This window comes from Geotrypetes seraphini, chromosome 2, assembly GCF_902459505.1.
Source record: "Geotrypetes seraphini chromosome 2, aGeoSer1.1, whole genome shotgun sequence".
NCBI classification, from domain to species: Eukaryota; Metazoa; Chordata; class Amphibia; order Gymnophiona; family Dermophiidae; genus Geotrypetes; species Geotrypetes seraphini.
The window spans coordinates 260,799,174-260,807,656 of record NC_047085.1 but is presented as its reverse complement, the minus strand read 5'-3'; positions in this window follow the sequence as shown (position 1 = coordinate 260,807,656).

Below are 8,483 nucleotides of genomic sequence, written 5' to 3'. Positions count from 1 at the left end.
CAGGCAGTTGTTCCAAAGTTTCCAACTCAACTGGAAACCCAAAGGTGTAGGAGGAAAGTATTGGGCAAGACTTTAGCACAGAGGTAAATCAGCTGGTAGCCAGCCCTCGGTTCTGACTTCAGTGTACTCAGTGTGATGGTACTTTCCATTCTCCATCATAGTTCCTCTATTAGTCTGAATGTTTGTTGTAAGGGTTATGCAAATGCTTTCAGCTTCTTCATTTTGCTCACCTCAAGAATTTGCTTTCGTATTTTGCTGAGCATTTTTAGTTGTCACAAATTATTAATATAGCGCCTCATAAGAAGAAACATAAGCAATAGCCTCCAACTTGAAGCTAAATCACACTACTCATAATCGTGTCTATATGAATATCAGTGCAAACTTAAATGTTTGGAGCACTCATGTCTGCGGAATATCTTTAATCTTGGAAGACGTCCCACTCTTGTAGTTGGCTATTTTGAAAGTGGGTCACATCATGAGAAATTTAAAGTGAATTAATGTATCATAATCCCGAGGGCTCCACCCTGTTCAAACATACTGGCATAAACAGTGTTGAAATTCCTCTTATCTGGGTTTGGATTTAATTTTCCAAACAAAAGAATTTGTTGCTGCTGTATGCCTTTTCAGCACACAAAAACAAAAAGGGAAAATAACCCCTACATGAAAAATAAGCAATGTCTAAAAGGGGTAGGATAAACCAATGGTTTTCCAATACAAGCAAAAGAGAATTCCAGAAAAAAAAAGATGCCTAAACAATTTTAAGGCCCTTTTTACTAAGCCACGAGAGAGTGCCGCGTGACAAATGCTCTGATGCCCATTCAATCCCTATGAGTGTTGGAGCATTTAATGCGGCGGCCCGCACTATCAGGCTTAGTAAAACGGGGAGGTGGGGGGGTAGTATGTACAGATCCAAATAAGAATAATGACAAACATCCAAATCAAAAGTGTACTCGGATGAGCTCATTGAATCAACACGGAATCATGATTTGGCGATTGATGCCAGAAGTTTGAGAAATGTAGCACGCAATATTATAGCATTCAAGGTCTTGTTAACCATCCTTTTTTTAACAATTCCGAGTAGCTTTTTTGCTGCCGCCACACATTGGGCGGAAGGTTTCATCGTATTGTCTACAATGACACCCAGATCCTTTTCTTGGGCACTAACTCCCAAGGTGGGGACCCTAGCATCCGGTAACTGTGATTCGGGTTATTTTTCCCAGTTTGCATCACTTTGCATTTGTCCACATTATATTTCATCTGCCACTTGAATGCCCAGTCTTCCAATTTCCTAAGGTCTGCCTACAATTTTTCACAATCTGCATGTGTTTTAACAATTTTGAACAGTTTAGTATCATCTGCACTCCCTCCGGTACTCCACTGTTTAACAAGCCTAAGAATGTTATAATGCCTCTGTATCGCTCCATGGTGCGACCTCACCTGGAGTATTGCATTCAATTCTGGTCTCATCTCAAGAAAGATATGAAAAGGTTCAAAGAACAGCAACCAAGATGATAAAGGGGATGGATCTCCTCTCATAGAAGGAAAGACTAAAAAGGTTAGGGCTCTTCAGCTTGGAAAAGAGACAGCTGAGGAAAGATATGATTGAAGTCTACAAAATCCTGAGTGGAGTAAAACAGTTACAAGTGGATCGATTTTTCATGCTGTCAAAAATTGCAAAGACTAGGGGACACTCAATGAAGTTACAGAGAAATACTTGTAAAACCAATAGGAGGAAATATTTTTTCACTCAGAGAATAGTTAAGCTCTAGAACACGTTGCCAGAGGTTGTGATAAGAGCAGATAGCATAGCTGGTTTTAAAAAAGGTTTGGACATTTTCCTGGAGGAAAGGTCCATAGGCAGTTGTTGAGAAAGACATGGGGGAAGCCATTGCTTGCCCTGGATCGATAACATGGAATATTGCTACTCTTTGGGTTTTGGCCAGGTACTAGTGATCTGGATTGGCCACCATGAAGACAGATTACTGGGCATGAGGGACAATTGGTCTGACCCAGTAAGGCTATTCTTATGTTTTTAATAGGTAGTTATGAAAACGCATAGATACAATAATTGGTGCAAATGAATATGCCTTTGCAGAACACATGTTGTATAAGGGGTTGAAGATACTTGCCCATTAAGTTTGTGCCACAATATTGTCAAGGTCTGTGGCATAAACGCCAACAAAGTATACTGTTTATGCCTTAGTGCTGAGGCTGAGAATTACTAATGCTGTCATGCAGTTGGCAGCATCCTGTATTCTTGCAGTAACTGCATGCCATAGAGGTCCTATCTGTGATTAAGGATGTGGAATTCTAATTCAAGTTTATGGTTTAGGAATAAAATACAGTATATTTGACATGTCTTTTTTGGTTGATATACAGCCATTGAGTTCATGTTTAAATTGTGCCTCTACCCAATGATAGCATGATCTAACTTGGAGTCCCCAAAGTTTTCTAAGGAAGGGCCACATATGATCTTCCAAGTCACCAAGAGAACTGAGGAAATCTACCTCCTGAGTTTGCTGACTGAGATCTGGCTAAGGTTGCCATATTTAGGAAGACAAAAAAGAGGACACATAAGAACATAAGAAACGCCTTCACCGGATCAGACCAAGGTCCATCTAGTCCGGTGCTCCGCACACGCGGTGGCCCATTTAGGTACTCCTTTTTGGAGACCCGACTTTACCGTATCCCTCAATATGATATGCAAGAAGGTGTGCGTCCAACTTGCGTTTGAATCCCAGTACAGTAGTCTCCGCCACAACCTCCTCTGGGAGTGCATTCCAAGCACCCACCACCCGCTGTGTGAAACATAACTTCCTGACATTTGTCCTGAACCTGCTGCCACTCAGTTTCAGGCTATGACCTCTTGTCCGTGTCACATCCGAAAATGTTAGCAATGCTGCTTCTTGGTCTATTTTATCAAATCCTTTAAATATTTTAAAAGTCTCTATCAAATCCCCTCTCAATCTTCTCTTCTCGAGGGTAAACAGTCCCAGTTTCCTCAGTCGTTCTTTGTAGCTCAAATGCTCCATTCCTTTGACAAGTTTCGTGGCTCACCTCTGCACTTTCTCCAACAGAGTTATATCTCTCTTGAGGTATGGAGACCAGTGTTGGACACAATATTCTAAGTGCGGTCTAACCATTGTTCTATAAAGTGGCATTATGACTTCTTCCGATCGACTCGTGATCCCCTTCTTAATTATGCCTAGCATCCTGTTTGCTTTTTTCACCGCTGCCGCACATTGTGCCGATTGCTTTAGGGTACTATCAATCAGTACCCCTAAATCCCTTTCTTGTTCGCATTTTGCTAATATCACCCCCAACATCTTATACTCATGTTTTGTGTTTTTCTTTCCTAAATGCATCACCTTGCATTTGTTTATGTTAAAGTTCATCTGCCACTTTGTCGCCCACGTTTCCAGCTGGATCAGATCTTTCTGGAGGTCCTCGTAGTCCCTTTGAGAGGCAACCGCCCGACATAGTTTTGTGTCATCTGCAAACTTTATTATATTGCATGTTGTTTCCTCTTCTAGGTCGTTTATAAAAATATTGAACAAGATAGGCCTCACAGGCCTACAGACCTGTGAGGCTCACAGGTCGGTAGTTTCCTTGATCGCCTCTTGATCCTTTTTTGAAAATTGGGATGACATTTGCTATCCTCCAGTCTTCTGGTATTTGCCCAGTTCTAATAGACATGTTAGCTACGGATTGTAATAATTCGCCAATTTCCACCTTAAGTTCCTTTAATACTCTTGGGTGAATTCCATCCGGCCCAGGGGATTTATCGCTTTTTAGTTTGTCAATCTGAAAGTATATTATGTCCAACGTCACATTTACTGTTGTGAGGCTTTCCTCTATGCCCCCGGTGAATATCTTCCCTGTGGTTGGCACTGATGAAATGTCCTCATTTGTGAAGATTGAGGCAAAGAATGAATTTAACCTATCGGCAACCTGTTTGTCCTCTTTAATTGACCCTTTCCTTCCCTGATCGTCGAGAGGGCCCACTGCCTCTCTTGCTGGTTTCTTTCCTTTTATATATCTAAAAAAAGGCTTGAAGTTTTTGGCTTCTTGCGCTATTTTTTCCTCATAGACTTTTTTGGCGTCTCTTACCACTTTATGACACTTTTTTTGGTCGATTTTGTGACAGTTCCAGGCTTCAGTCGTTTTTTCTCGTTTCCATTTTTTAAACGAGTTCCTCTTCTCCCTCACTGCATCTTTCACCTCTTTGGATAACCAAGCTGGTTCTCCTTTGTTCTTTTTTCACCTTCCTTTGGATATCTTCAGTATGTGAAGATTCTGTGCTTCTGTGATGGTGTTTTTCAGTAGAGACCATGCTTGATCAACTGTTTGGATGTCCGCTTTGCCCTTCTTAAGCCGTTTTCTAACCATCGTTCTCATGCTGTCATAATTTCCTCTTTTGAAGTTAAAGGTCGTGGTTCCAGTCTTAATTGGCTTCCCCTTTCTGATGCCAATGGTAAAATTGATCACATTGTGATCACTTGTCCCTAGCGGGGCTGTAACTTCTACATCTGCTGCCCTTCCAGCAATGCCATTTATGACCAAGTCCAGGATTGCATTTCCTCTTGTCGGTTCTCCTACCATTTGTTCAAGGAAGCAATCTCCTATCATTTCAAGGAATTTTAACTCCCTGCCACAGTTTGACGTTGCCAATTTCCAGTTGATCCCTGGAAAGTTGAAGTCTCCCATGATTGTCGTATTTCCCAATTTACATCTACGATTAATTTCCTCCATCATTTCTTGGTCTGTTTCCTCAGTCTGTCCCGGGGGTCGATAATAAAGTCCAATTTGTATGTCTGCTTCCTTTTGTCCAGGAATCTTTATCCAGAGTGACTCTAGTTTACCATTTGCTTCTGTCTCCTTCTCTAACAGACTCTATTTCTTCTTGGACATACAGGGCAATACCTCCCCCTTGTTGCCCAATCCTATCTCTTCTGTAGAGTTTATATCCCTTCAACGCCGTGTCCCATTCATTTTCTTCATTCCACCATGTTTCTGTTATTCCTATGATACCCAGTTGTTTTCTTTTTGCTATTTCTTCCAGCTCACCCATTTTGTTTCCTAAGCTTCTGGCATTCGTGTACATACATTTAATTTCCGTTCGTGCTAATTTTCTGGATTTAGTGGTTCTTCCATCCTTTTTTGTATCCTTTTGATCTTTTTCGTCGGCTCTTGTAGTATCCTCATGTTCTTTTTTTTTTAACGTATGTTTATTGACAGCGAGAAAAATACACCGCCCATCATGGCGTAACAGGAACCATCAAAAAGACAAAGAATAGTCCATCACTCATAACAAGCAGGAACAATAGCAAGACTTCCCCAAGTACACCCCCATATGCATGTAATATACAAAAACAGAACAATACAAAAAGAGCAGTGGGGGCAAAAGCGGAGAGGTACAATTAGAAAGGTAAGCCGCCCATCCGGAACAGTGATCTCCCACCTTTTTCCATAAGAAAAACCCCCAAATGCCACACAACATTCAGAACACCAATCACACTCATCATCATCCATCCCATACTAGCCATTCACTCATATCCCGGGTGACTCCCTCCCCCCCTCCCCAGGGCACCAAAGTAGGAAAAGAGAGAAAGAGAAAGAAGGCTATAAAGAGTCAGTTAATGGAAGAAAACCACCGAGGGCCGGCCAAGAAAATGTAAAGTCAATTCCCTGTTAAGAGGGCCCCTGATCCCCCTCCCGTGCGGTCGACGACACCAAGTCCCGTAGTCTCACCCATAAGCCAGCGTAGTGTTGCTTAAGCACGCTCGGTGCTCTCTCATGGGATCGAATTTCAAACAGAGCCACCTCTCGAAGCCGACTCCTCCAGTGCGGCAATGGAGGGGGCTCCTCAGACATCCAGTATGTCAAGATTAATTTTTTCACTACTAAAATAGCGTTATAAAGAAATCTGCATTGGGGCGTGGTGAATCCCTGGTCCTGGAGGGATGTCTGCAGACCCAGGAGCAAGAACCCATAGTCCCATTCCACAGTACGCTGCACCGCTCGTTCCAACAAGGGGAGGGCCTCCCCCCATACATCCAGCCGGGGGCACTCCAGAAAGGAATGTATATATGTACCGGCGCTGCTCTTGCACTTAATACAAAAACCGCTCTCCCAGAGTCCCATTCGCGCTCCCCTCTGTGCCGTGAAGTAAGCCCTATGAAGGATCTTATACTGGAGTTCCTGGAAGTCGGCAGATTTAGTGTAGGAATATAGTGTAGTGAAGCAGGCAGTGAACTGTGATTCAGAAATATCCTGTCCCAAGTCTCGCTCCCAGGAAGTACGCACCGGCGTGAGTACCGACGTGGTCAGAGACAACTTAAGGACGCGATACCAGTGCGCAAGAGAATTTAGTGCGGGCTGGGTGGCCGAGAACAGGGTATCCAGAGGGCCCCTGTCCCAAGCCCCCGCCGCTCCTCTACGCTCCGTTTCCCAGTAGTGACGAACCTGAAAATAAGAAAACAGATAACTCGAAGGGAGGCCCCACGCGTCCCGAACCTGCTGAAAGGTGGGAAATCCAGGGGGAGACAAATCAAGTATGTTTTCCATCGACTTACAACCTTGGGCCGACCAAAGCTGAAATACAGATCTACCCCTGCCTGGTGTGAACCTGGGGTTGCCCTCCAGACGCATAAAAGGGGATATGTCCGGAGGCAATTGCTGTCTTCGCCTCCACCAACGCCATGCCAGCCTGAACGGGCGCAGAAAACGAGAACAAACAGTGTAGCGCCTCCCTGGGTCATCATGTCGATGAATAAGATTCATAAAGTGAAAGGGGGCACTCCAGCTCGCCATCCATCCCCGAGGGGAGTAGCGGGAGCACTCAGTGTAGCCCTCGTGGATCCAACGGAGGAGAGAGGCAACATTGTAAAGCCGAATATCCGGGACATTGAGTCCCCCCAGTGATTTATCCAAGATAAGCTTGGACATCGCTATCCGAGGAGCGCGAGACCTCCAGACAAAGCGAGAGATAGTAGATTTGAAGACAAATTCATCCCTCCTGGTGAGCCAAAGCGGCATGGCCTGCAAGGGGTACAAGAGTTTTGGTACCAGAATCATTTTCACCAAGGCTACCCGACCCAGAATCCCCAGCGGCAGGTCCTGCCAAGCTTGGCACAGTTTTGCGACGGCCTCAAGGGGCCGGCGGAGATTTGCGTTGTAAAGCGTGGGTAGATCAGTGCTGAGGTATATTCCAAGGTATCTCATTGGTTTAGTTGTGGGCGCGATGGGCAACACCGCATGCCAGGGCTCCGCCCGACCCCCGGCCAGTAGCAGAAGTTCCGATTTACTACAATTAACTTGCAAGCCCGACAGTGCTCCAAAGGCTCGAATCACCTCCAGAGCTCTGGGCAAATGCAGAGAAACATGGTCCAAGTAGAGTAAGATGTCATCTGCAAACAGGCTGATTTTGCATTCCTGTCCCCGCACCACTATTCCCTGAATTGTCACATCCTGCCGGATTTTTGCCGCAAGGGGTTCGATAGCCAAGAGGAAGAGGAGCGGTGAGAGCGGGCATCCCTGTCTTGTTCCTCTCTGCAAGCCGAAATCTTCCGTTAAACCCCCATTGATCATTAAGCGCGCCCTGGGGTTGTGATATAGGGCCGAAGCCCAGGCCAAAAAATCACCCTGAAATCCACCCCGACGCAGGACCCAAAAAAGATAATCCCAAGAGATGCTATCGAATGCTTTCTCCATGTCCAGTCCCGCCACCGCCTCCTGTCCACCCCTGCCTACCCTGTCATGGATCGCTCCCAAGACCCTCAGTAAATTCATAGAGGCGTATCGACCCGGCACAAACCCAACCTGATCTGGGTGAATAAGATCGGGAAGAAGACCATTCAAACGTCTCGCCAAAGTCGCAGCCAAGAGCTTAATATCCTGATCTAGTAGGGAGATCGGGCGGAACGACCCCACCAGGTCCGGGTCTTTACCCGGTTTAGGTAGTAGGACTATGTGAGCCATGTTATCTGGAAAGGAGCCCCTCGATGTCGCCACTTCGTTATACATTGCACTCAGGGGCTTCGCCACCAGATCTTCTAGAATGCGGTAGTATTCGGGCCCAAACCCATCCGGGCTGGGCGCCTTTGCCAGTTTAAGGGACCGTATGGTGACACGGAGTTCAGCCTCGGTAATCGGCAGGCTCAAAGATGCAGCTTGATCCTCCTCCAGGCGTGGTAACGATAACCCCCTGAAAAAAGTCTGGAGGGCCATCTCATCCAGAGGTCTCTTACCGTATAGAGTTTCATAATACTTAACAAATTGTTCCGCAATTCGTCTCTCCCCTTCGTGCCGAGTGCCCCCAGCATCACGGATTGCCGTAATAATTTGACGTTTCTTATAGGGTCTCACTAGGTTCGCCAGAAGTCTCCCCGTCTTTCCCCCCCATCTATGCAAGTTATACCGTTGAAACGCAAGGGTCTGCTCCGCTCGGTGTTGAAGCAAAGTCTCGATACGATCACGTATTT